Raw genomic sequence first — 27620 nt, forward strand, 5'->3', positions numbered from 1 at the left:
GAGAGTTAGCTCAGTGGTTAAGAGCACTTGTGGCTTTTACAAAAGACCCTTGTTCAGTTCCTAGCACCCACAAAGTGGCTCACAACTGTCTGTAACTCTAGTCTCAGAGGATCTGACACCTTCTTCTGACCTTCATGGGCACCCGGCCCAAACATGGTACACAAACAAACATGCAAAACACTCAAATGCGTAAGTAAATTAATAATAATGATAATAATAATAATAATGCCTTTAGAAACCAAATGAAAAATCAACCCTCCAAACACTTCCTGCATCTCTGATCTCTGCCAAGAACAGAGCTGCAAAGGGTCCACGGACAGCCAAGAAAGAAACCACTTTTCTTTGCGTACTGTTTACCCTAAACTGCCTACCCCAGTTTCTACCTCCTGACTCAGCATTCCCCGCTCTGAAGAGGTAACCCTAAACTACCGGTATAAATGGGGCAATGGCCCATCTGATTCCTCCCAGCTGAGTGAAGTGTCATCATCATATATTATGGGGCAGCTAGCCTGTTGTAATTTGCTCACTACTAGAATCTGTTGCATATTTGACTTCCTCATTCAAGAGAATTACAACAACAATACATGTGCTTCCCATGTATAAGAGTTTTGTTTTGTTTAGCTCCTTTTCTATGTTTTGGGAGAGGGTATGGAGACTAGTTTAAAAGACATAGCTCATGTATTAGAAAATACCTTTCTCTTCATTAAAAGCAGTGTTAAGAACGCAAAGGTGATCTACTTCCCTTCGATGGGTATAAAGTGACAACAGAGGATATGAGTGACTCATGGACCAGCTGAGCATCATCAGTGTGCGCATGGCAAGTAGTCCAACATATTCTCAACCTAAGCTGCATCCTACCCCTGTTCAGCTTCACCACTGGCAACACTGAGGTCGACCAGTTGCTGGAAAAATCCAGAGACTGACCCAATACAACCTCTTAGAACTAAATAAATGAAATGTTTTCCTTTTGGACAATGGCCAATTTCTCGTTTTATGTCCCTACACTCCAAACCAAAAAGATTATCTGCATATTTTTTCTCTTATTCCTCTGCATATGGAAAGCATGTCAAGAGTCCCAACAGAGTTCAGCAGCTGCCAGTCTCCTCTCACTGGGCCACTACAAATAACCTTCTTTAAACAGAGGTAACATCAATTTCAAAAATGCACATGTATGCCTTTGACCTCCAATACATCAACAAATGTTTGCATGTTATATATATATAGATATATACATATATCTATATATATATATGATGATGATGATGATGATGAAGATGTTGTAAACTGTCTCCCATGAGCAACACCAAAACTAGAGAAATACCATGGAGATTATTAACCTACCCCAAGCCATCCTGTTGTTCCTTAGTGTTTCCGTCTTCAGGTACTAGCAATCCTTCCTGCAGCAGTTGCTTTTAACAGTTTTCTCTGAAACTAAATATCATCCTAGCAAGCTGTTAGTCCCCACCGTAGAGCTGCTGAAAACTAATAATTGAGCTTCAAACACCAGGCTTGGCAAACTCTGGCTACAGAAAACCATTAATCTCACGATGACATTTTAGAGGTCTCCACAAAAATCACATTTCCAAGTGAAATAAATCCAGTCCCCTAAATTAGGCTGCATTGGAACAAGGAAATAAGCAGCCAGAGCCAGCAATGAATTACACATGGCATGCTAATTACTAGTCTTATCCAGAAATAGCTGAAGACTGCAGGATTTTTGTTATTGTTGTTGTTAAAATAACTACAGTCTTTATTCAAGGACTGAGCAAATGCATCTGATTTACTCATATGCTTCAGCTTCTAAAGATAATCACATCTATAGGTACTTATTTGAGAAAGAGAGAGAGACAGAGACAGGGAGGGAGGGGGGAGGGAGGGAGGGAGGGAGGGGGGCTCTGTGGCACAGGTAGTCAAAGGTAACAATGAGTGGCCAAGAGAAAAGAGCAGTAGCAGCAGTGACTGGATACCAGCATCCCCAGACATGCCATGTAAGTGTGGAGGGACCTCACTGCCTATTCTCTCCACTGTGTCCCACTCAGACCCCACTGAGAAATGGAACAGAGAAAAGCGTGCAGGAGTATTATCTTTAGCATCGGCATCTTTTTCATAGGTGAAAAACTAAAACAAGTGTGGAAGAAACCTTACAGCCATAAGACAGACTCTTACCTTAGACACACTTAAGATGCTGGGGCTGAGAGGATGGTTGTCAGTAAAGTGCTTGCCATGCAAGCGTGAGAGCCAGAGCTCAGACCACCCCCCCCCCCCAAGAACACACATAAAAGCTAGACACATGCCTGTGATGCCAGCCCTGGAGAGCCAGAGATGGAGGAATCCATGAGGCTTGCTGCCCAGCCAGTCCAGCTCGATTGACAACCTCCAACATCAGTAAGAGGATCCCATGTCAAAAAAGAAGGTGGAATGATTGAGGAAGACACCGGAAGTTGTCCTCTGCACATGCGCACACACGTGTGCATGTACACACATACATCTCAAAAGAAGAAAGAAAGGGAGGGGGAGAGAAAGAGAGAGACTTAGCTAACTTGAGATGTAAGGGTTTAAATGAAAGCACACGTGAACAAAACAAAAACATGGTTATAAGCTGCCCCTGTCCTGTTTCCCCAACATCTTTCCACATGTGTGAGTTCAGCCAAAAAGATTAATATCTCAGCCCTCACCCAGGGTTTCTGTTTGTACCAAGGCTGCAATATGTACTACAAGGTTTAACTTGGAGTCTTAGGCCTGTTTAGAAATAACCCATGTCTGATTTAATCCCTCTAAATATGACTCAATTAATTCTCCATCACCACATGCCCAAATCTCACATTCTATAATATTGTGCAAAGAAAACCCCCTCCTGGCTATCTGGTGTGTCGCAAGCTCTTCTGGGATTAATGACTCTTGGAAGAGACTGGTCTTGATCAAGTAAGTTTAGAAAATTCTGGGATAAATAACATTAAGGGTTTATTTTTAATTACATAATTGTTTCTAATCTGCTAAAATCACATTGAAAATCTTCAAGAGAAAGAGATAACGGGCATCACTACTAAGCCTAGGTAACTGGGAAATTTTTTTTCTAACTCCTAAAACCAAGTTTCATTGAGCACATTGTCCAGGTTCTGGGCTCATCTTCCTCTTCAGCTGGTTAGAGGAAAATATGCTGGCAGCACCCAGTCTGCCCAGCACATGGAAAGTGCTGAGGACACAAAAATGATATAAATAGTCCTGAAACTACAAAATGCAGAGGATTCACAGACACTGAAAAGGCAAGGCACTCGTGAAGCTAGTTCCCAGTGTGTTTTAGGGCACTAACTGGTTGTCAGCTACTAGGTCACCATGCCATCTCTGATCCTCATGGGTGCCTGTTCAGACTTGGAAATATAAACTCGGAATTACCCCTAAAAAGACATTGTAACGGAGAGGAGATCCAAGATGGCAGGGCCAATCGCAAACTGCCTTGGGTTAGCAGGACAACCAGGACTGCACAGCCACCTAAAGACGAAACTGAGATCTACAAAACACCAGTGCTCCTGATTATAATACAAGGTTTACTTGCAATACTTTGAAAGTGCTATTGCAGGCTGTTTAAGATAAATAAGATATATACGATAATTGTCAGTTGATAAAATCATGGTCATATCAATTACTAGCTTATTTTTATCATAAGAATATACATCTTAGGTGCAACAGATAGATATGATTCTATAAAAAGACAAGGTAAAATAGTTAGATAAGGTCTTCAAAAACCTCAGAGACATACAGAATATGGCATTTTAAAAATGTTTTTATTATTTTAAAGATTCTGACAATGAGACAGGTTAACTCCTGGCAACACCCAACCTACCTCAAAGAGGATGATGAGCATCAAGGAACCTCCTTACGGAGATGGCTTCAAATGTGGCAAACAGGCCACTGGGAAAAATATCCTTGTTTCTACCACAGACAGAATTCTGCCTAAAAGAGGGGAAGCTTGGATGCAGGCAGAGTCAACAGCCAAACTCTGCCAAGACAGGGTAAGCAAGTCCTCAATAGTTCCTGCCTCACAAATATGTCTGTCAGATATATTGGGCCAGAAGGCTGAAGATGATGCTCCAATGTCATAAAGAGTTTTGGGTGACTGTTCAGGTAGCAAACTGTCTCTGTCATCTTCTCATTTGGAAAGCTACTAACCTGCACCCCCTGTATACTCAGGTAATCAATTTTATTCCTTCTCCAAGTCTCTGATGGGATTGAAGACCAAATAGTTTAGTTTTACAATGAAGCTTAGTTGTTTAGGGGTTAAGATGTTTTTAGGTCTAGATAGATGTTTTAAGTTGATAATTATGAGATATCATAGATATTGACTTACATTCAGAATTTTAGACACACCAAGATAGGAAAGATGTTTTCTTCAAGGCTGCCAAATACAAATATCCAAAACACTAAGAATGTAACATTTATATAATTCCTGATTGTTTCATGGTTCTTCTTGCCATTTATTGTATATATGTATAATAATATAAATGTATATGTAAAATATTTTTTAAAAGTATTGTCATGAGCCTGGGCTTTGCCCCATGAAAATACACTATACCAGTAGTTCCCAACCTGTGGATCAAACAACCCTTTCATAGGAATCATCTAAGACCACTGGAAAACACAGATATTTACATTACAATCCACAACAGAAGCAAAAGTATAGTTATGAAGTAGCAACTAAATAATTTTATGGTTGGGGGTCACCACAACATGAGGAGCTGTATTGAAGGGTCGCAGCACTAGGAAGGCTGAGAACCACTGCACTATATCCACTTTAATGTTTCTGTTCTTAGTTAATAAAACCAAGACATCCTTGGACAGTGGTGGCTAATAAAGATGGTATAAAGATATCCGATCCCATGTCCTGCTGTCACTGAAGTCCCCACACATACCATCCCTGCCAAATGAGCAAGGCGGGGGTATAGGAACCTGCACCAGTACAGCCTTCTGAGGAAGGACGCTGACCGGAGGAAGCCCCCATGTCACACTAGAGGTCATAGCTGATCCCATACGTGTCATGTCCCTGAGACAGAACACATGTTGCCCCTCATTCCAAGTCCTGCAAAGGGCTTGGGTTCTTACTAAGCCATTTGCTGTGCCTTTGGAGGTGGGTCTCGTGGCTGCAATAAAGCTACAGCTGGAAAGGAGCCAGGAGAATTATGGCTCCCCTCTGACTATTCACTCTGCTGTGGCTCCCTACATAGGTTACAACTGTGCAAAATACTGCTGACCCCCAATCAGGGCTCCCCACAGACAAGCAAGGAGCTGAAGTGGAGGAGAATAGACTTCCCCAGGACCAAAGACTTTTTAGGTGATAGGCAGGGTCACATCTTCTGTGGCTAGCTATTGTTGGTCCAAGTACAATCCCAAGCTCAGGAAAAGCTAGCAACTGACCCAGGAGATTGAAATATATATGTAAAGCCCCTTGAGGGCTGGAGCTCCTTGGTCCCAACACTCCCCCTTCCATGAATATCTGCCCACAGAAGCAATTGGTGACTTGGGACTCTATTGGTGACTTGGGACCCTAGTTAGAGAAGTTAGTTAACTCTTCTCATGCCATAAGCAAAGCTGCAAATACACAGGTGAGAGTAGAAACCAAGGAATGATGGGAAGAACACAGAGGACCACATGTGTTCATGAACTACATGTCTCTCGGCCTTAGAAGCTGTTATCCACCGTGGCAGATGACGAAAGAGCAGAGGAGAAGAGAGTCTCCCAAAGCCACTTAATGAGTAAACAGTAGGTCCAGAGAGCAAGCCTGAGTCTCCTGCCTCCAACACTCATGCATTTTCCCATAGCCATGTGATTACAATTGTGGGGAAAAACAAAACAAAACAAAAATTAAAAGTACACAGTTTTAAACGGAATAGCCTGAAAGCAAACGCACAGAGAGGAAAATAATGAAATTGTAGGTGACTTTTGCCTTTTTGTTGCCCATCTTTTATTTTATTGTTAAAGAAGGTGAAACAGATGATAACAAATACTGTTTGTAAATCAAAATTGCATGTGTGTCAGCAAAAGTATACTCTCCATTACTTCTATTATAATTTCTTAGGAGAACAAGATGAGAAGGCAGGTGATGCACACCTGTACTCCCAACACGGGGGAGCTGAGGTAAGAGGATTATGGGTTCCAGAGCAGCTTGTACTACATGGTTCCAGGCCAGCTCAGAGCATACACCAAAACCCTACCTCAAAAAGAAAGAGAGAAGGGAGAAGAGACCATGGAACAAGGAAAATAGAGAAAAGGAAGAAAGAATGGAAGAGAGCCAACCTGTGACAGTCATTGCCAGGCGCGTGCAGGATGGAGCTCCAAGACGCCATGTGATCAGGCAGGGCTTCATGGTTAACCCTTTAGCGGTGAGCCAGAGCCTTGAATTATTGACTTGCCAGAGATTCCCTCCCCTATAGTCTTAGAAAGCCTGGGGCTGAATGCGGAGATGGAGCTTCTACTAGCTTGGATGCTGCGGTAACAGGATGGGCAACGGGATGGTTGAACACCTGATCGAACCTGTGATAGGTGTGACTAAGAAAGAAACCTTTACTCCTGTGAACCTGCTAATGTTCTCTCTCTCTCTCTCTCTCTCTCTCTCTCTCTCTCTCTCTCTCTCTCTCTCTCTCTCTCTCTCTCACACACACACACACACACACACACACACACACACTATTTATTTATCTATTTATCTATTTATTCACTTTACATCCCAGTCATAACACCCTCCCTCCTGTCCTCCTAGTCCCACCCTCCCTTGTGTAGCCTTGGCTGTTCTGGACTCGCTCTGTAGACCAGACTGGCCTTGAACTCACAGAGATCTGCCTGCCTCTGCCTATCTGAGTGCTGGGGATTAAAGGCGTTAGCACCATACCTGGCTGTTCCTCTCCTTCTCTTTGTTTTATTTTTAGGTTTTTTTTGGTTTGTTTGTTTTATGTACATGATTGTTTTGCCTGTGTGCATGTAATACACTACGTGCATGCAGTGGCTATGCATGCAGAGGCTAGGAGAGGGCACCGGATCCCTGCACACCTGTAATAACAGATGACTGTGAGAAGCCATATGGTTTCTAGCAACCAAACCCAGGTCCTCTGGAAGAGCAGCAAGTGCTCTTAGCCACTGAGCCATCTCTCCAGCTCATCTTTGTTGATCTTTCTTAAACACTTATATATGTATTTGTGTAGGGGAAGGGGCACGCGTGCCACACCACACGTGGAGAAGTCAGAGAACGACTTGCAGGAGTCAGTTCTCTCCTTCCGCCGTGTGGGTGCCAGGGATCAAACTCAGGCCAGAAGGTTTTGCAGCAAGTGCCTTTACCTGCTGAGCCATCTCCTCAGCCCAAATTGTTTCCTAGTTCCAGGCCTCTGTGTACAACTTGTTAATAAGGGGGAATATACAGATGAGTCTATTATGAGGTAAAAGATGTATCAAAAACGCATCCTGGCTCCTCATAACAGGACTAACATGGTTTACAATCGTGCACGAAATAATCCCTCTGTACCTCAGTTCCTTCAACCACGTCACTCATCTGTTGGTGCTCTCAATCAATAACTATTCACTGACTAAGTTAAAGAGTGAATGCATGGGTTAGAGTCTACAAACTAGCCACTGGTCTCGTCTTCAGGTGGCCATCTTGGTAGCCAGAGGGTTGTTGGGTTTTGTCATTTGGTTTTATGGACCACCACAGGTTGAGCCTCAGCTGGAAAGGTGTTAAGATGTCCGCCAGCACAGACTGGCCGGGGCAGGGTGGGCAGAGTGAGCAGGCGTTCTCTCAAGGGGCTACTCTGTTGTGACTCAGAGAACCAAACTCCTACAAGTGCTGAGAGTTTGCTTTAGTTTCCTTTAACTTTTTATTGCCTGTAAATGGAAAATTCCTCACATTTAGCTAGCCTCCAGAGATTCAACTCCCTGTATGTCACATACAGCTTGATGGGGACCCATGTGTGGGACTTTTCCTCAGGCATCCAAGACACAGAGTAAGGTCTCCAGATCTGCTCTTGAATGTTGGTAAAGATGCTACAGACTGAGCCCTATACATTTGCTCTGTCCTGTGATCACAGAAGCAAAGATCGGATAGTGAAGAAACAGCAGTGAATGAATAAAAGACCTTTTTGACGTACTCAAACTTCTTAAACTGGGCCCACTACTTGATTCCTTATTATGATGGCTCACTAAATGCATCACTGCCACCAAAAAATAGAGGTAACTCATCTAATAGTAGACAATAAAATTCTCTCAAGACAACTTGAATTTGTCTCTTTATGAAAACAGTAATGTACACATTCCAGTATAAGAATAAAGTACCTCGAAATGATCAACTGACTAGAAAAAAAAACCTATCAATTCTTCTGGTCAAGCAGAAATTCTAAAGATTTCAAGAGGTTTTCCCAGAATAATGTATCAAAATACTTGGAAGAATGCTTAGTATCTTAGACAACGGCTAGGTAGGGAAGGTTGCTTCAAACTTTTACACCAACTGTAAGCTAACCTTTCTTGGCATCCAACATGTCCACACTTTTCTACAGGACACAGACAGGAATGACCAGCTCCTTCTATTTTTAAGGATCAGAGCAATGAGGTCACAGGTCACTGGGAATAAGGAACCCAAGTCATCTACTCTGATGACAATGAGAGAAATGGATGTGCCACCAGCAAAGGGGAGACACCAGCAACCTCCCAGGTATACACAGATAAGCAGGCTGCAGGTGTTTACCCAGGGGTGCAGCCCCACCCACGTCTCACACTAGGCTATAAGGGGCTTTAGCAGAAGGACTAAACACCGTGGAACAGCTACCTTAGAAGATCTAGGCCTATGGAGCTTCTAGAAACCAGAACATGGGCTCTGTCCCAAGTCACCTGGGTAGAGGTAGGACTCAAGCACAGCAAGTGTAAATCTGGAAGACTGTGCTAATGAGTTACAAGGATTTACAGCCACTCTTTCAGTGTGACAAAGACTTGACAACAGATCTTTAAGTCTAAAATAAGATCATGACACTGAGACAAAGATTTTATTCAGCAAGACAGTATGAAATATACAGGCTTTTTTTTTTTTCAGATGGCTGCTCTCTAATTTGGTCCACCTCCTTCAATGACTGTCATATGCTGATGACCCCCAAATCTTACTTGCAACTATGCCCTTTCTCAGCCTCAGACTGCTGTCTAACTTCTGGTCATTTCCTCACACACATCCTTCAGATGTTTCAAACAAAGAAATCTCAGTCCACACACTGCTTCCTGGACCAATGAGCTCCTCCTCCTCCTCCTCCTCCTCCTCCTCCTCCTCCTCCCTCCTCCTCCTAGGATCCCTGTCTCTGCTCAAACCATCGTCTCATTCCACCACCCCCCAAAGACTGAAGCCTACACGTGCATTTTGAAATCAAACCTCTGTCCCACTTGTCACCACCGCTCACCGCATCTGGCCCATCCACCTGTGCAGGGCTTCTGTTACAAGCCCTCTTTGCATTATTTGCCACCTCAGCCCACACCCCATCACCTCAAGTCATTGTTACTCATCCTAACTAATCCTAGTTTCTGTCTCTCCCTAGCTGCTTGTGATTTTTGGCCACCAGATTCAACTTCCTCAATATATACCTAAAGATGCCATCTTCCCCGAAAAACCTTCAGTGGTTCTCCTCGCCCCATAAGAGATGCAGAGCTCTCCAATACTTTATAGTTCAGCACTTTCCTCTCCATACAATCCCACCTTTCTTCCCAAGCACCCTACATGCCACAGCATTTGCTGTGTCCCCAGCGACTCTGCTCTAGGAAACCAACAGCAGGGCAGTGACGTGGCTTCTTCGTCCCTCCACCACATTTGTGGACCCCACAGAAAAGCACTGTTCTTAAGTGGATCACATATCCCACACATTACAAACACCAACCCACATGCTCGAAGACTCTCTCCGACACATTTGGCAACTGCCGTGATTGTATTCGTAAACTATCTGCACAGTTATTCAGGAATATTGCCTCCAAAACAAAACTTAGTCCGACTGAACATAGCATAGCACCTCAGGCCCCACCTACAAGAAAACTTGCTAAGAAAACTGATGCAATGAAGGATGCGCATGGAGTGAGTCCACTGTCCTCTGGCCAGCTACGTAGCCCTGGCTTCTTTACCACAGCACCCAAGTTCCAAGAAAGAGATGCAGGTAAAATGCAGAAAAGAGTGGTAATTCAGACCCCAGGCAAAGAAAGAAAATCTGTTCCTTGTACTTCTGTTTGAGCCTAGACAAGCCTCAAGACACCTCATGTCAAATGGGAACCTCTCCCAAGCACTGGTCAGACTAGTCATCTGAGCATCAGCAAACAGATGTAGGCACAAGTCAAGACCAACACAAAAGCAACTCACTCAACTAGAAAGCCTACACAAAGAAGACTAATTGACACTTCCTTTTTTGGATTGATTTTTTTTGTTTCCTTTATGTAGACTATATTTACATGATTTCTCCTTCCCTCCAACCTCTTCCATGTCCCCTACTCCTTCTCAAATCCATGACCTCCTTTGCTTTATTATTGTTACATATACCAGTGAATAAATACGTAAGCACAAGCTGCTGAGTTGCTCATATGAGTTTGCTCATTCTGTGCTGCTCATGTGTATCTGACACATCTAACCATCTCGTTCGTGTTGTTTCATTCATGTTGTTACATCACACAATTTACAGTCCCATCTCCCTGCCTTCCTTCTTCAATCTTGCCTACATTATCCTTTGCCCATGCTCGAGACGTCTCACATCTGACCATCATTAAAACGATTTCTCTAATGATCATCACACCTCATGTTTGAAAATGCTCCTACCTCCGGGGAGACCAGAACCTTCCTGAGAATCCTTTCAAAGTCATAATATTCTCCCAGAACTAAATATGATACCAAAGAATTCAAGGATGCTTTCAGGTTCCCTAGTAGTCAGAGACAGTATCTTTGGGATAAGGAGATGGCTCACTGGGTAAAGACTTATCACTCAAATGCAGGTTTCCCTAAAACTCATGAAAAAACAGGCATGGTGACACATGTCTATAATCCCAGCGCTGGCACAAAAAGACAAGAGAATTCCAGACACTCCAGAGCCAACAAGCTTGATGTAGAAAGCAACAAACAAGAGACCCTGTACCATGGTGGAAGATTATGAACACTATCCACACACGCAAACCATGACATGGGCATCACCACACTTATATCAACAACACACAACACACACAGATTTTTTAAAAGCTGATTTTAGGTTGATCCATCTTCCTACTATTTCTGCATTGAATTCAAAAAGAACTCAGTAAAGTACTTCCATTTGGGAAAAATTATTTTAAAAAATATATGTATCCATAATGACACTTTTTGAAAGGGTGGCCCATGTATACCGCCAACATCAAGGCTTTAGGAGGTCATCTTCCTTGAAGGTCATGCCCTCCCAGCAAATGCCCTCACAGATGCACCAAGTGTGACTTTTTCCGGGACTGCTGAGACACAGTCTGTCACAACTGGCATCAGTTGCCATAAGCAAGGTCTAAGAACCTGACCCTGGCAAAGCACATTTTACACTCCAGTGCTCTTATCCGGGCAATACCAAGTGCAGAGGCAGAGGGGGCAAGAACGCAGAGAAGATACTGGAGCATGATGCCACACGCTGCCCCCAAAGGCACCCCGCTGCTGAAGCTACCTCACCCACACAGACAGACCAAACCCACGAAACCAAGGTTTCAAACTGCTGCTGAGCATCCCATAAAAAGCAGTTCTATTTCTAACCTCCCGCACCATGGAAAAATACAAACGAACATCAAGCAACCTAGAATCTCTCAAAGTCTTATTTTTATACTCTTTCCCCACACCCACACCCTAACCTCCCCCACAAAAATTTTAGGTGGAAAATTTTGCTAGCTTTTTTAGAAGTTTGACAATACTGTGATCAACTGGTGATGCTGCTGCACACTCGAATTTAGAAGAATTTGTTAAAGGCATATTTCTGTTATCACTGTGTGTGTGTGTCTAGCTGATGAAAGAAAATGTCACTTGGTAATAGAAGGGCAGAGGACAAAAGGCACAGTTCGGTTAATAAGTGCTTGCCTTGCAAGCAGGAAGACCTAAACTCAAGCCCCAGAACCATGTTAAAAAAAATCCTAAATTAAAAGATTTTTAAAGGTGTGCCTGGTGGCATAGATTTATAAATCCCAGTGCTGAAGAGAAAAAAAAAAAAAAAAACAGGTGGGTCCCCGGGACTTGTGGGCCAGCCAGCCTCTTCTACGCAGCAAATTCCAGACCAGTGAGAGACCAACGGCTCAGAAGAAACAGTTAGATGATGGCTGAAGAACGGCACTCAAAGTTGCCCTCTGCCCCGCCCCCGAACACACACATGTAAAATAAAGTAACAGATGGCAAGTCGAGCCAAACAGAGAAACTCCAAGGTCTCGGGCCACAGACAGAAGGGTTAGTGATACGCCTCTGAAGGTGGTTTTTCTTCCTTCCAGCCTTCCTCATTGCATAGCTCTGTTTTTCAAGTCTAAACTACAAATACAAGTGCCCAGTGTTCCCGACACCTGTGCTGTGCTTCCACCTCTCTTAATGACAGTCTTAACCCAAAGTCAGAGAAGGGGGGACGGAGGGAGGTGGGTGCTACAGCCTTCCAATTCCAGTTCCCAGTCACACAGGGATGGCTATAGGGATGAAAAGGCCAGAGGGTGGACTTTCCAGACAAAGGGAAACTCTGAGTGGAGCCCTGAAAGAATTCAGCAGTCCGCTGAGAACCCAGGAGGACAGTGAAGAGATCTCCCCCCACCCCCTGCCCCACCCCCTGCCCCACCCCCTGCCCAGGCCTCCTACTTCTGGTACCTTGGCTCCCACCTCCCAAAATGACCAACTTGGAGGGTAACCCGTCACTGTCCAGCCTCCCGTGCAGACAGAGGTATCACTGCAGCCTCCACACGAACCTAAGTTGACAGCTGAGCTGATTCCTTCAAGGGGAGGCACTGCGGGCTTTCATTTCTGTCACAGCTCTGATTGCTCTTGCTGGGTCACATTTCTTACAATTTCCTCTGTTCCCTTGTACACTATCATTTTGTACACACATGTCACTTTATTTAGCAGCATAAATGACACAACACAAATGCCTCTCCCGGTACTGCTGGCCTTTGATCTTCGGTTGTTTTTTGTTTTTTTGTTTTTTTTCTCCTTTTAACATAATCATAGGAAGTTCAGGCCAGAGAAGCACGGTATTGAATAGGGCTGTTGGTTAATTGCTGAGTGTTTCTCAAAGTGGCTCCTTGTCCTCACCACTGAGCAGGGAGCCTGAATTAATGATTTAATTAATGATTTCTCTACCTACATCTCAGCAGCCTTGCACTTCACCCGTCTCGTAGCACCTGGCTCTAGCAAGACGCCGCATCTGTGGTTTGGGAAACCTGCTCGGTGCTGAAGCGACACAGACAGCACCTGTATGTTGTCTGCCAGTCACCACATATGTTTGATCTGTGACTGACAGATGGCTAACATCAGAATAGAAAAAAATAATCATAATAACTGACATTTTACTGAGCATTTAATGTGTATTGATACTGAATTGGGCATTTCAAAGATAATTCCACAAGAGAAATCTCCCATTGAGAGATAAGGAAAGTTGAGACTCGGAGTGACAACTTGCCCAGGTAATTACATGAGCAGACACGGCAGGGACAGAACTCAAGCCAAAGTCTGTGTCTTGCAAGTGCAATATGGTCAAGGTGCACATTCCTTCGGAGGCTTCAAGAAGACCGAATTTTAAAAAATACTTTATAACAACCTAAACACGGAGACTCGAACCCACCTTCAAAGCCAAAGCCAAATAAATCCACTGCACTCAGAGACAGGCGAGGTACAATTAAGGCAAACCCCTCCCCATCCTCCCAGAGAAGCAGAGCTGGGGGGGGGGGGGCGAAGGACACCTGTCCAGCGTGCTCATCACTTAGGAATGCCTCACAGTCCAGCTGTGAGCTTTACCAGTAACAGAGCAAGCATACATTCCAGGACAGCCAGCTGTAAGAACCTATTTTAAAGGTGTGAAAGTCTTTTTCACAGCACCTCAGAATCAAAAGTCTGTGCTTGGGAGCGCCTGGGAATGCCGAAGCGGCGTGCACTTGTGCAGCGGGCGAGGGTGAGCAGTTCTTCAACTGCTCCCGTTGGCGGGGAGGAAAGCAGTTTTGTATTTAACCTAAAAGCCACATACGGCACTGCAGTCAAGAGAAAGTTTTCCATTACCAATTTTAAAGTTGCTTAAAATAGTTGACAGAATGAGGTGATCCCATATAAGGAGAGAAATCAGATACTTATGTAATTTTTAGGAATTATTGCTACTTTTACCAAAATTTTTGTAAATCAGATTTCACAGTCCTTTGGGGCATAATTCAGTGGTATGTTCACTTACTTAGAAAACTACTTGAAGACAATTTTAGGCTTGGGTGGGTGAACTTAAGGAGAATGCATGTGAAATAAAGAAGACAAGAAAACTGCACTCACACTCCACAGGCCTTGCTAGAGGGCTTCCTCCTACTTTAAGCTTTTAGTAAGTGTGCCAAATCACAATACGAAAATCCCCAATGCTCGTTATGTCTGAAAAAACAAGGGCTTCTCCAACAGCATCTTGTTCTGTCCAGCTAATGGAGAAATCACACAAGTGCACATTGTCAGCAGCACAGACGTCCATGAGATGCGCCAAGCACTCCTTTGAACGCTGGTCATCTACCCTGTGACAAAAGTTGTGTCCAGTTGGGTTGGCATACCAAACACAGTTCTAGACCAGGCGTGCAAGGAAAACAGAGAGGAGAATGGAATGAAAGGGATCAGGGTCTGTCCCGGCCCTTAGAAAGATAGCGTGGGGTTTGTTAGAAGTCATGAGCTATACCTTTTGGCAAATTAAAAAAAGAAAAGAAACTACTCAAAGTTTATAGAACATTATAGAACTCCGTCACCTTTTTAAAAATGATCAAGTGTCTTCATTTGGTGTCCGAAAACGTCACATGAAGCCAGTCAACTAGGTAGGACCAGAGTCAATAAAATCACTTAAGAGTCAGCATAGCAGAGGGCAAGGGACATCTTTAGGTGAGGAGCTAAAAGCAAACAAACTGAAATCTGGGGATGGAGTGCTGCACCCTCTAGCACCATCCCTGACTGACTGACTGACTGACTGACTGACTGACTGACTGACTGACTGACTCCCCAGAGCTGGCCCTGAATCTAGCTTTAGACTAACGGATGTCAGCACTACCAAAAAATGCAGTCACCGTCTAAATTTTATCTCCACGTACCCCAAGTTTCAGCCACTTACACATCACTCTTCAAACTGAGCACACAGACCAATGGAAAAACAAAGAAAACTTAAAGGTGCCCAGCCGCCACAGACTGGCCAGTACCATCAAATTTGCTTCACAGACATCAAAAAGAAGGTAACGCTCAGCTCACCTCTGAACTACATAGAGCCTGAGGTCTGTCCTTAGAAACCGTCCAGGAAGAGAACAGGGGTCTGGTGCTGCAAATGTAGGGCCTGAAGTTCTAGAAGAAAGTACAAAGAATTTCAATGAGTTGGTTCTTCATTTCTTTCTGTTCAATTTACCCCAACCCAAGTTCCAAAATTCATTTGAGAGCTGTCAGAATCAAAGGCACAAATATCAAAATCAATAAACATAAACATCAAGTATTACGGGGGGGGGGGGGGGGGGGGGGGGAAGAGAATCAGAGCCAAAACTCTGGAGTGAAGGAAAGGAGTAAATTGGGATCTTTCCTAGGAGGCACTGAGGGCGTTAAGTCCTCGTGTTTCTATCAACAGACCCATTTGTGCTCCGCCAAAGACAGCAAGTGGCCTTTTCTTCAATTTAAAAAAACAAAGTCACAAATAATGGGCAATAACTTGTGGGACCGTTGTCTTTTTAAGTTCAGACAGACAAGTTGTCTGTAACAATGAGAGTTTTAAATTTGTATTATTGTGTTTATGTGTTCATGGATGCAGGCACAAGCATGCCAAGGCACGTGTGTAGAAGCTGATGACAACTTCCTGGAGTCTCCTTCCACTGTGGGATGTAGGGGCCAAACTCAGCCTCTCCCACCGACTAAGCATCAAGTCATCTCTCAGTGGGAGTCACTCTCTCTCTCTCTATTGCTCTTTGAAATAGGGTCTCCCTTCGTAACCTAGGGCTGGCCTCTGATAATCCTACTGTCTTAGCCTTCTATGTAGCCTGATGAAAAGAGCATTTTCCTTCTTAATGATCCAAGTCACCTTGAGATAACTCAGTGTGCCTAATCTTCAACAGTAAAAGGAGGCAGGCCCAAGTGCACCTCATCCTTTCTTGGAAAGATATTATTTAGTTCTGTGTAGTGGTGAAACTCTTAACTAGAAAGACACTGTCTGTGGTTGTGTCCGCAAGGTTGTCTGTCTTTCTGTGTCCTCCATCCTAATAGTAAAGCATCTTTAGTGTTACAGGTTATCCGGCTCCTGCCACATACCATCAACACCCTTATCCCGACATAGTGAGCGTGCTGTGTGTGGCGTCCCCTTCTAGGCGGATCATTGTGCCTCATTCACAGGGGATCACTGTGCCCCATTCACAGGGGGATCACTGTGCCCCATTCACAGGGGGATGGCTGTGCCTCATTCAGTGGCTTCCTGTCTTGTCAAGCCATTCCAGGTAAAGCTCTGCCTCCAATGAAATGGGTACTTCTTAGCACCCAGCCTGCCAGTCCATAGGGCACATTCTGTCCAAGGTAGAATAAGCAGCCATCGGTGTCATTTGTGTGCCACAGTGCACTCTCCAAGAGACTTGTCCCTCAAGTTGTGTTCCTACCATATGCCACTCCTCAGTGTTCAACCACTGCAGAGGTATCCAGATAAAAGAGTGACTGATAAGAGCACTGTGAGATTCCTGAGGAGTTCTACCCCAAATACATGAGCCAAAGCCCTCCCTGTTTTTATCCATCTCCTTCCTATCAACATTGGAGACCTACAGAATCTAGAACAGGATACTAGGCCCTTAATCTTGGCTCCTTAGATAAGATTCCTGAACAGCAACTTAAGAGTGAGGGGCTGCCTGCTAGCTTGGAAGCACGGGGCTGCCAATAGGGAACTGGGGCCACATGGCAAGACTTGAAGGGGCCTCTAAGGAGTTGAGAGTGGTCCTGGTTGACATCCAGGAAAGGAGCAGGGGAAGCAGTCCTGCAGTTCCAAGAAATTTAATCCTGTCAACCACATGAACAACCTTGGAAGTAGACTCCCTTTTATGCAAAGCACAGCCCACCTAACATTGTAACTTCAGCCCTAGGAGAGCTGAACAGAGAGCACAGAGCAGCTCAACCATGGAAACTGAGACAACAAATGAGTGTGCTGCCTTAAAACACCACTTTTATTACATTAAAAAAAAAGACTGTTATTCAGAAATATAAGACGAACACATTTAATAACAGATATATACAATATGTATTTATATATTAAGTACATGTGTAACTGCCTTATCCATCACCCATGAATAATTTTTCTCACTCAACTATGACCACCCTCCAGGAAAGAACTACACTGGAGCATCCTGATCTCATGGGAGGCCCCTAGCTTATGTGTGTGGCTGTTTAAACATCTATGTGAGTGCATCGCGGGCGGGTATTTGCATATTGAAGCCAGAGGACAACAGTGGGTGTCGTACTCAAAAGTCATCTGCCTCCTTTAAAGACTGGTACTCTCATTGGCCTAAAAATCATCAATTAGGCTAGCATGCCCCCCCCCATAGCCTTAAGGATCCTCTTGTCTCTGCCTCCCCAGCACGAGAATTAGAAGATGTAGAGCCTGCTTGGCATTTTTATGTGGAGACTCGGAGTGGGGGTGGGGGGGTCAAACTCAAGATTCCATGCTTATGAGCCAAACACTTTACAAACTTAGCCATCCCCCTGGGGCTAGTTTTTAATTTCAACAATTATGATTAGTCAGTGTCTCCATAACACAATAAGGTCATAGCAAGTAAATCAGTTCAGTCCTTCAAAGCAGAGTTCAAAGAGTCAAACTTAATTTCAAAATAGGTTGAGAGAGATTTATCCTCACAGTTAGACCTGTGAGCCCGAGTTGGTGCCTAGAAATATCTCTCAGAAAGTGGAAAGATTAAAGTGTAGAAAAACAGAGTAGATGCACAGAGCAGGCCTGGCTTGATCCAGGGAAGGGTGTGTGCATGAGAGAGAGAGAGAGAGAGAGAGAGAGAGAGAGAGAGAGAGAGAGAGAGAGAGAGAAGCAGTGAAGGAGCTTGTAGTTCTGACCCAGGGTAAGGTGTCCAAGGGCACCCAAAAGCTCACAAAACACAGCAAAGGCTGTGGGAACAGGGAACAGGCCAAACATGAACTACAGTAGGGTACTGAGGTACATAGGAACCCATAACACAAAGTAGAGGTGAGGAATGGACCAGATCTGACCCTAGGGTAGCTTGCCCAGCTCACTCCCAGAGGCTGTGAAAATAGCAGCTAGCTGGACCTGACCCAGGCAACACGCTGACTTAGTCCTCTTTGAACATTGCAACTACCTCCATCCAACAGTTAACAGGAAGAAAAAAAAAAGCAAAAAGAAAGAAAGGAGGTGAGATAGAAGAGAAAGGAAAGAAAATTTCAATAAACTACCTTCAGATGCAAAAGTCTCAGTGCAGACACATAAGCAACGCAAAGAAAAAAGACAACAGTCTCCCCCCAAAATTACTAACTTCATAGCAATGATCCCCAAAGAGCATGACTTAGGACAACTTTCAGACAAAGAATTCACAGGAATGATTACAAATAGGTTCAAACCACTCGAAGGAGGCATGAGTGTATTCTGAGAGCATTAAAAAAAAAGGCTGAATGAGATAAAGAAGTCAATTCAAGATATGAAAATAGAATTCAATAAAGAGAGAGAATTGCTAAAGCAAAGCTAAAATGGAATGACTGTGGAAACAAAAGCCTCTATCAGCCAAATTCGGAGCTCAATGGACAGTCTTGCCAACGGGATTAAATGATCATGTAGAGAATAAAACACAAGGCAAGTTAGATCATTAGTTCAAGGTCAATGGCAAATTTTTTAGTGTATACAAGAACAGAGTATGGGCGGGCTTTGGGACACCATGGAAACACCAACCTATGAACTGTGGGCATACAAAGAGGAAACTTACACTCCAAAAGCATAGAAAGTGTTTTCAGCAAAGCCATAGAAGAAAACTTCCCAAAAACGGAGAAAAAGATGTCCATCCCAGTACAAGAAACATACAGAATACCAAAAACAACAGAAAAGAAACTCCCCATGCCATCTTATAGTTAAGCCACTAAAACCTAGAATAAAGGTTATTGAAAGCCACAAGAGAGAGGGGGCAAAGTCACATAGAAGGGCAGACCCATCCCGCCAACAGCTGATTACTCGATAGAAACATTTAAAGCCAAAAGAGCAACTATTATACTTAATGGGACTATCTACCATAATTGAAGAAATAAAAACTTCCCATGACAGAAATAAACTACAAGAATTCACGACACTAATGCAGCTCCTCGGGGGCACTGGAAGGTGACACTAATGCAGCTCCTCGGGGGCACTGGAAGGTGACACTAATGCAGCTCCTCGGGGGGACTGGAAGGACTCTGGCTAGAGAGAATAAACACACCCAAAGGACCAGGGCAGCTGATCAAAAGAAGTTTAAGAAACACCACAAAAGCAACAAAATGGCAAGATTTAAACCACGCCTCCCTATAATAGCTCTGACTTATAGTGGCCTCAGTTCCCCCCAAATAAAACATAAACATACTGAAAAAGATCTCAGGGAAATATCCTTTCACCGAAGCTGCCAATGAAATAAACCTAACAAAGGCCCAAAGGACCTACCTCCACAGTGAAAACTTTAAGAAACCGAAAAAGCCCACGAAAGCCTTCACTTACCAGGAAACAGAGACAGAGGAGAGGACATTCTAGTGGGACTCTAGATGTGAGATTCATGAGAGAAAGGCAAAGTAGAAGGACCCAGAGGGTCCTAGGAGCCTACAAGTAGAACATTATGATAGGCAGATTTGGGCACAGGGGACCCACTCAAACTAGGTACCAGACAAGGACAATACAGGCGGTAAACCTTAAACCCCTACCCAGATCTAGACAATGGACAGAACACTCTCCACAGTAAAGTGGAGAGTGGGATATTACGTTCTCACACACTCTGGTGCCTCACCTCTGACCATGTCCCCTGGATGGGGAGACCTGATGGCACTCAGAGGAAGGACAGCAGGTTACCAAGAAGAGACTTGATACCCTATGATCATATAGAGGGGGAGGTAATCCCCCTCAGGAACTGTCATAGGGGAGGGGAATAAGGGGAAAATGGGAGGGAGGGAAGAATGGGAGGATACAAGGGAGGGGATAACCATTGAGATGTAATAAGAATAAATTAATTAAAAAAAATGCTTAAAAAAAAAAAAAAAAAAAAAAAAAAAAGAAACCGAAAAAGACAATGGAAGATGCAAGCTTGCCCATATTCATGGATAAGGAGGATTAATATTGTAAAAATGATTATCCTAGCAAAAACAATCTACAACATCTATGCATCTCAAAGTTTTAGGACTATTCTTCACAGACACAGAAAAACAACAACAACTTTGAAAGTCGCATAGAGACACAAAAGACTAAAGCTAGACAAAGCCATTCCAGAGAAAAGAATACTGCCCGAGGAACGGCCATACCTGGTTTCAACTTACACTACACAGCAGGAGCCTGGCACAAAACCAAATACACAGATCAGTGGAATAGACAGGGCCTCAGAAATGCCAAAATACACACAGGAGGAAAGACAGCATCTTCAACAGATGATGCCAGGATCCTGGCATCAAGGTGAAACTCCATTCTTACCTCCCACCCTGCACAGAACTCTACTCCCCCCAAAAGTCAAGGATCTCGACATAAAACAGGATACTTTGAAACTGCTAGAGGAAAAAGTAGGGCGTGTGCTTTGATTCACAAGTAAGGACTCTCTAAACAAAATATTATTAGGAATTCACTGTGTTCAGAGATGTAGCCACTGTCCAGTTTACTCATGCCCCAGCAAGCGGCTTCACACTCATGCCCATGCGTGTGGCCCTAGTTACACCCAGTGAGTCACAAAGCAAAAGCAAAACACATGAAAGTGGGGTGGAAACTCAATGGAGAAGTGGAGTTCAGTGGAGGCTGAAGGAAAATAAGAGAGGGTATGTGTGTGGCCAAGATATTTCATATACACATATGAAGTTATCAAGTAATAAATTGATTTAATAGAAGAAATGTCTCCCAGGAGGCCACACTTCTGTCAAATATCATCTCTAACATTTTATTATCTCAGAGCACAAGGTTTAAAAAAAAATCTCTTAAGGAAAGTCCACAAATCTATACTCAGGAACTTATTACGTATCCTAGTCTTTCATAAATCACTCAGTAAGCATGAGCACTACCCTCTCAGGCAGCAGGATTCTCACACCCAAGCCAAGAAAAACGAAAACCTTCAGTTCCGTAACACAAGGCTGAACCCACATCTTCCCAGCAGAATTTGGACTCTCTGGGGCCCATCTCTAGCTGTGAAAATAGCAATGACCCACAGATTAGGATCCTCTCAGGCAGGAGGCAGGTGGTGAGCTGGCATGGAACCAGCACTCCCGCAGAGGAAGAAACGGGGTTACACAAAAGATGATGGATCCCAGGTCGGAATGCAGACCCAATACCTACGCAGGTTTTATTCTTCCTTCTAGTTAACGCACGTTTTTTCCATAATCTTGAAGAGCACGCTCAACGAAAAACTCAGGACTCCAAGCAAAAAGACTAAGCATGGATGTTAGGATTTCAGCAGAACGGTTGACTCAAGAGGAAAAAAAAAAAAACGGGAAGAACAAGCACAGGCACTCACAGGAAACGCTGGCTGGTCTCCTCTTGCGCATTCCCTGCTGCTCAAAGTATTTGAGGAATCCACACGTGGCTTTCCAACGTAATAAAATACGGTCCTGTGGGGCTGATAATCTCACTAACCCCAAACCATCTCCTGAAAGACATGTTCCTGACATTGTTTGTGGGCAGGAGCTCCTGTGAGGCCCAAGAAGGCGGCAGGGTGGCAAAGGACTTTTAACAGGTAGCAAGGACTTTTCCCTGGTACAAGACGAAGACAAAAGCAACAATGAGAAGGGAGCCCCATTCTCTGTTACCTTTCTGTTTATTTCCTGCCAGTGTCTGGGGCAGGACCCAGGGCCTCACACATACTAGGTAAATGTGGTAACTTCTGAAGGTAGCACAGCTCTGAGTTTGGGGCTGGTCTGACACATTTTTGTTTTGATTTTGTTTTGCCACTCTGTATTTGTTGTTTCGTTCTGTTTTGGTTTTTTTGAGACAAGGTCTTTCAGGATAGCCTTAGTAGGGCTGGAACTTGTTCTAAAGACCAAGACTAGTCTTAAACTCACAATGATCCTCCTGCCTCTGCCTCTGCCTCCTGAGAACTTAGATTGCTGGGGTATTTTTTTTGGCAGATTTGGGGGTAGGGGTAATGAGCTCGCCGTGGCTTGCGTGGCAGTTGCAGGGGTTGTGGGGGGTTGGTTCTCTCCTCTCATGTAGTGTGTGTTCTAAGGACCAAATTCCCATTCCGAGGCCTGGCAGCAAGAGCACTCGTCCCCTGAGCCATCCTGAAGTTTGTTTTCTCAACATTCTCACTCTATCAGTAAGGAAGAAAAAGGGGGGAAACTTGTTTTAGAGAAAGATTAAGAGAGGAACCCAGCAGGAGACTCCCTCCCTTGCTCTGAAACAAGAGGTGCTCTAGGTGACAACTACATCTCCTGAAGTGGAGCCTTTTACGACACAGTGAAGCCTTCAGACAAGAGTTGGGCTGGGAGTGGGCAAGCAATTTCCAGAACCATAAGTGTCACAGGAAGATTAAGGAAAAAGAAGAAGTGTCCTTCCTCAACCCAGTTTTATTTTTATGCCATTCTTTGCAGAAAAGATAGATTCCACAGCACCCCATCTCAGATACAGCAACACATCTGCAACTTTGTATAAGACACCAATGTATATAGCACTGACTTGATTGACTGAATGCACACACGCTACATCCTTGGGACTGAAGCATCTCTTTGACCTGGTCCCAAACAACTGCTCGCCAGCTTTCTCTTCAGGGCTGCATTAGTGCAGCATGAACAAATGGTTAATCATAGGTTTAACTTTTCTAGGGCTCAAATGCTGAACAGTGCAGGGGTCTGAGTCGAAGAACAGCAGGAAACATGGCAACTGACTCCCTGCTTTGGGGGGCCGGGGGAGGGGAACAGCCAGTGTACAAAGTTATGCCAGTAGAGTGGGGATGGAGCCAGCACACAAGCTCCACCCCCGGCTGGCCATCCTCACTGTAGTTACAAGTTTGAACACCTGTTCTTAAAAAAACAAAGGCAACTATTTCACAATGTTCTCTGATATCTTTTCCATTACTATATATATTTTATATATATATACATATATATATATATACACACACATTAATATACAATGTGGACAACTAACAGACACTAACATGATGAGGGAGAACAAGAAGCCAAAAGCCAGTTACATCACTTATCCAGCTGAGACTGAGCTTTTATCCCCAAATAGAACTGAAGGGCCTCTTAAAGCAGGTATGTAAAATAGTGAGATGTCCCATTTTGCCACCAGGAAGAAATAAGAAATGGCAAACAGCCACTCTCACAGGTTGTCTATCCTGGGGCTCAGAACACAGAACTTGGGAGTCTTTCCTGGTGTCCACAAGTACCCACTGTCTTCAAAGACCTGCCAGCCATCTGGAAGGATCAACGGAGGCTGAGGCACCACATGCTTCGTTGGCCTCAGCGGGACAGAGGCCTCATGCTGGAAGCTTCTCTGGCTCTTCTGTCCTCTCCATTCAACCACGGTCTTTCATCCAGGAAAAAGCAGGCCATATATACTGCGCAAATGACAGCCTGGCTTCCTGTCCTCCTGATGCTTGTTTGGCTCTAGTGCTTTCTCCAGCAAAGCTCAGAAGCCCCACCTCTGAAGGCATTTGAAGGAAAACAGAACAAGGCCACCCTCGGGTGATGTCACAGTCCTGGGAAGAATTTCAGCCAACATGGTACTCCCAAGTCCTTCCCCCCACCCCTTCCTCCCACCCCCACCCCCGAGGCCTAACACTACACGCCTGCTTGCAAGCAGAGGCACACAGGCGCACTGCTGAGGCACATGTTTCAGGACTCTAAACAGAACAATACACACGGGAGGAAATGAAGTGTTGTTGGTCTTTTTTTTTTTTAATGAATCTAGAAGAAAAAAAGTCTTAAAATAACACCCAAAGCTGGGCGTGGTGGCATACGCCTTTAATCCCAGTACTGGGGATGTCAGAGACAAGCGGATCACTATGAGTTCGAGGCCAGCCTGGTCTACAAAGTGAGTCTAGGACAGCCAAGGCTACGCAGAGAAACCGTGTCTCAAAAACTAAAAAAAAAAAAAAGAAAAAGAAAAAGAAAAAAGAAAAAACCAACAACAACAAAAATAAATAAATAACACCCAAAATGGGATGGCATCATTTAAGTGACCTTCGAGTACAATCGAGAATGCTTTCGAGCAGACTACAGCCTCTCTGAGACTCAAGAGCAGACAACTGAAGACAATGAGAGAAACCGCGGTGCCATGTGTTCTGCCTTAAGCAGACATGTGCTTAAGTGTTGTATGAGGTGGCACGTGTATGGATCCGAGGGAGCGGGCTGACGATGCCAGTGATTCATTCTAGAGCCTGTTCTAAGTCATCGTCCCCAGCCCTGCTCACTTCTTCAGCGTTCACCAACTGCATGGACATTCCCCCTCAGGCTCACTTGGGACTCTCCCACTGGATTGGGTCCCACTCTCTTCTCTGCACCCCGCCCCCCCCCCAGCATAACCATATCTCCACATAACTGGCATTCCTAGGAAGAGGAACCTCAGGAGAAGGCTCAAATGCCCAGCTTCCAACACTTCAAAAGCCCAAATCTTGACCTCTTGGTAAGATAGCAGACCTGGCCTCAAAACATCAGACCTCACTAGGATGAACCTGTTGGTCCATTAGTGATGTCTGCAAAAGACATATGTATAACCACCCATTCATACAGGGTCATGATATTAAATATATACACAAATATGCAGGCTCAGCTTTTTTTTTTAATTTGGGAAAACATGTTTAACCTTACAGCCTAAAAGATGTTCTATCTTTGCTTGCAGTGCCAGTTGTAATCTATTGAAAAGGTTTCCTAGTCAGTGAGTTTTTGCCTTCAGAGAAGAAATAAGCTCTGGCCTAGCTGTAAAACTTGCCTTGTTTGCAGCCTCATCCTGCAAGACTTCATGACCTACCCAGAAAACAGAACCAAAAAGAACTCACTCACCTGTACTACCTGCCATGGACTTTTCAAATAAATCTGGAATTCAGCTATTCTGAGATAGCTTAACAAAACACATTTTACTGCTACAGCATCGTTCATTGCCTTGGCGTTCACAGCTTTCATGGCTTGTAAATGGCCATTCCAGTAGGCTTTGCACACCAGCAAAAGCCAGTCGGACTGTGCAGGTCTGCAGTGATTTCCAAGGCTCTGTGTTTCTAACAAGGTCCCAGGAGATGTGAGGCACAGACTGAGTCCCCTAACAAAGCACCATAGAACACAGGTGGGACCATAGGTCCAAGCAGATAGACACACTTTCCCTAGGAATGTGCATTCAGAGTGTCAAGAGCCTGCTGCCACAGGCGCTTAGAGGTAGCGTCCATAGGCACACTGTGCAGAGGCTCCTCAATAGGAAGGGTTGTGTGGGAAGAGTAGGGTGCGGAGCACACAAGGGAACACTCAGAGGGGTCAAAGGATTGCAGTGAGAACACCAGCTCTGAAAGTGACCAGGTAGAAAAAGCTTAAACATTCAGAGGATGAGAAAGGCACACATACGTGGAAGAAACGCTTACACAGATAACTCTATTACACTAAAGGTGCAGACACGTCATTCCTGGTGGCCCTTGCTTGAGCTTCCAGCAAGAACCGTACTGATGTCAGCTGCACTCATCTTTCAAAGTGGCTTTACCATATGGGGGGAAATGACCATCTACCCTACTTTATTCAAAAATAGATAGTTAAGTTTCCAACTACTCCCGTATCGACTGATAGTTTTAATCAAATCATTTAATCAAAGCCTCATTAAGTGCTCCAGAACTCAGCGTCTGGCTGTCAAAACTAACAAGCAGTGTTTTGTAAGCCGGTTGCTTGTTTCTGTTGGGTCACAGGTTTTGCTTCTTTTCCTTTTTAGTTTACCAAGTTCCTCTTGTTTGTACAAGAGTCTCACAAACATTTCCCAGCATTTTCTACATGGGACTATGGAAAAAAACAAAACAAAAAGCAAAAAAACAAAATTGAAGTCCTGTCCACCTCAGAGGCCACCGTTAGTCGACTAGAGTCTGGACATGCTGTCCTACATGCTAAAGAATCAATAAATGAAAAAAATAAACTTCCAGAAAAGGAATGCCTACCAGGCAGTCTCTTATTCTGACCCACGAAGCCTTTCCTCATTTTTGTGGGTTTCATTAAGCTGGGAAGCACAGAGCACTATAAACCGGTTTGCTAGTTTCCATACTTGCTGCCAATTTTCCACTTCTGCAAAACCAATTTCAATTAAAAAAAAAAACAGTACAGTAAAACTCCCATGCAGTCTGAATTATTTGGGATGTGGGATAAGATGACAGAATACAAAAAAACTAATTGTTGGCAAATAGTGTCAATGTTCGTTTATTGTTTTTATTCTTAAAATCATTACTTAAGTCTCAGAATCATTTCCTCCTCCAAGGTCTGGAAAGTTTTTAAAAGGTGGATACTGCCAAACAATTGTCCTGAGTTTGGTTATTTTAAGGCATTTGTTTGACTACCTTGTAGCTGAAGGAGTTCTCGTGGAAATCCATCCAAACCTCTGACTGTGTGGAGGATTTGTACAGAGTTGTGACAGAGTACTGCATAGCTTCTAAGTACTTTAACATTCTGCTTTGTGTGGTGCGTTAGCCTTAAATATATATATAAAACCTGAAGCCAAAGACAGGAGGAAGAAAAGGAAGAAGTTAAGGGGGGGGGGGGGAAGCTTGGAGTGGCTGAGGGCAGCAACGCCACACTCCGGGGAAAACCAAACCAAACAACAGAACATGATGCTTCCACTGCGTGGTCACAGATAAGAGTAACAGCACATCCTAAATCTACAAGCTTATTAAAATAGCTCCTTTCCTTGATGTCTCCAGCTTTAAACTCAGACCAAGATATGTCGAAGTTTCAAGCCCTTCGTGAAACTTGCCTTCACTGAGCCAGAATCAGACAGTGGCACTGCTCAAGTAGCAAGAATTCATGAGAAGACAGATAGTTCCAGCCACAAGAGCTTGACACACAATGTGACTGGCCAACTTCCCAGCCGCAAGGGATGCTGGGGCTGAGAAAAAAGAAACATCAAGCAAGGAGAACAGCAAGAGGAACAGAAAGGAACAGAAGAAAAGGGGAGGAACTGAGCAAAAGAAGGAGAATCCAGAGGTCCACAACTAGACGGGAAGGAAAGCAGAGAGTCCATGTTACCTCCAACCCATCACCAGGCAACAAAGTGTGCCACTATGTGCCTTGAGAATAAAGATGTCCG

At 44.1% G+C, this 27620-nt stretch overlaps 1 protein-coding gene across 7 annotated transcripts in view; it reads right to left on the reverse strand.

The window, feature by feature from the left end:
* LDLRAD4 (low density lipoprotein receptor class A domain containing 4) overlaps window positions 1-27620 on the reverse strand; it is a 328427-nt gene that overhangs the window by 253266 nt on the left and 47541 nt on the right. For 4 of the 7 annotated variants that reach the window (XM_084779087.1, XM_084779093.1, XM_084779083.1 and 1 more), the window contains exon 2: window positions 15431-15520. The exons of 2 other annotated variants lie outside the window; for them this stretch is intronic. The gene's annotated coding sequence lies outside the window, so the exon portion shown is untranslated. Of the gene's footprint in view, window positions 1-2294; window positions 2467-15430; window positions 15521-27620 lie in introns of those variants that run through there. One more of the 7 variants, XM_084779091.1, reaches the window with a different exon arrangement.

This window comes from Acomys minous (genome assembly GCF_964271855.1).
Source record: "Acomys minous genome assembly, chromosome: 4".
Lineage (NCBI taxonomy): Eukaryota > Metazoa > Chordata > Mammalia > Rodentia > Muridae > Acomys > Acomys minous.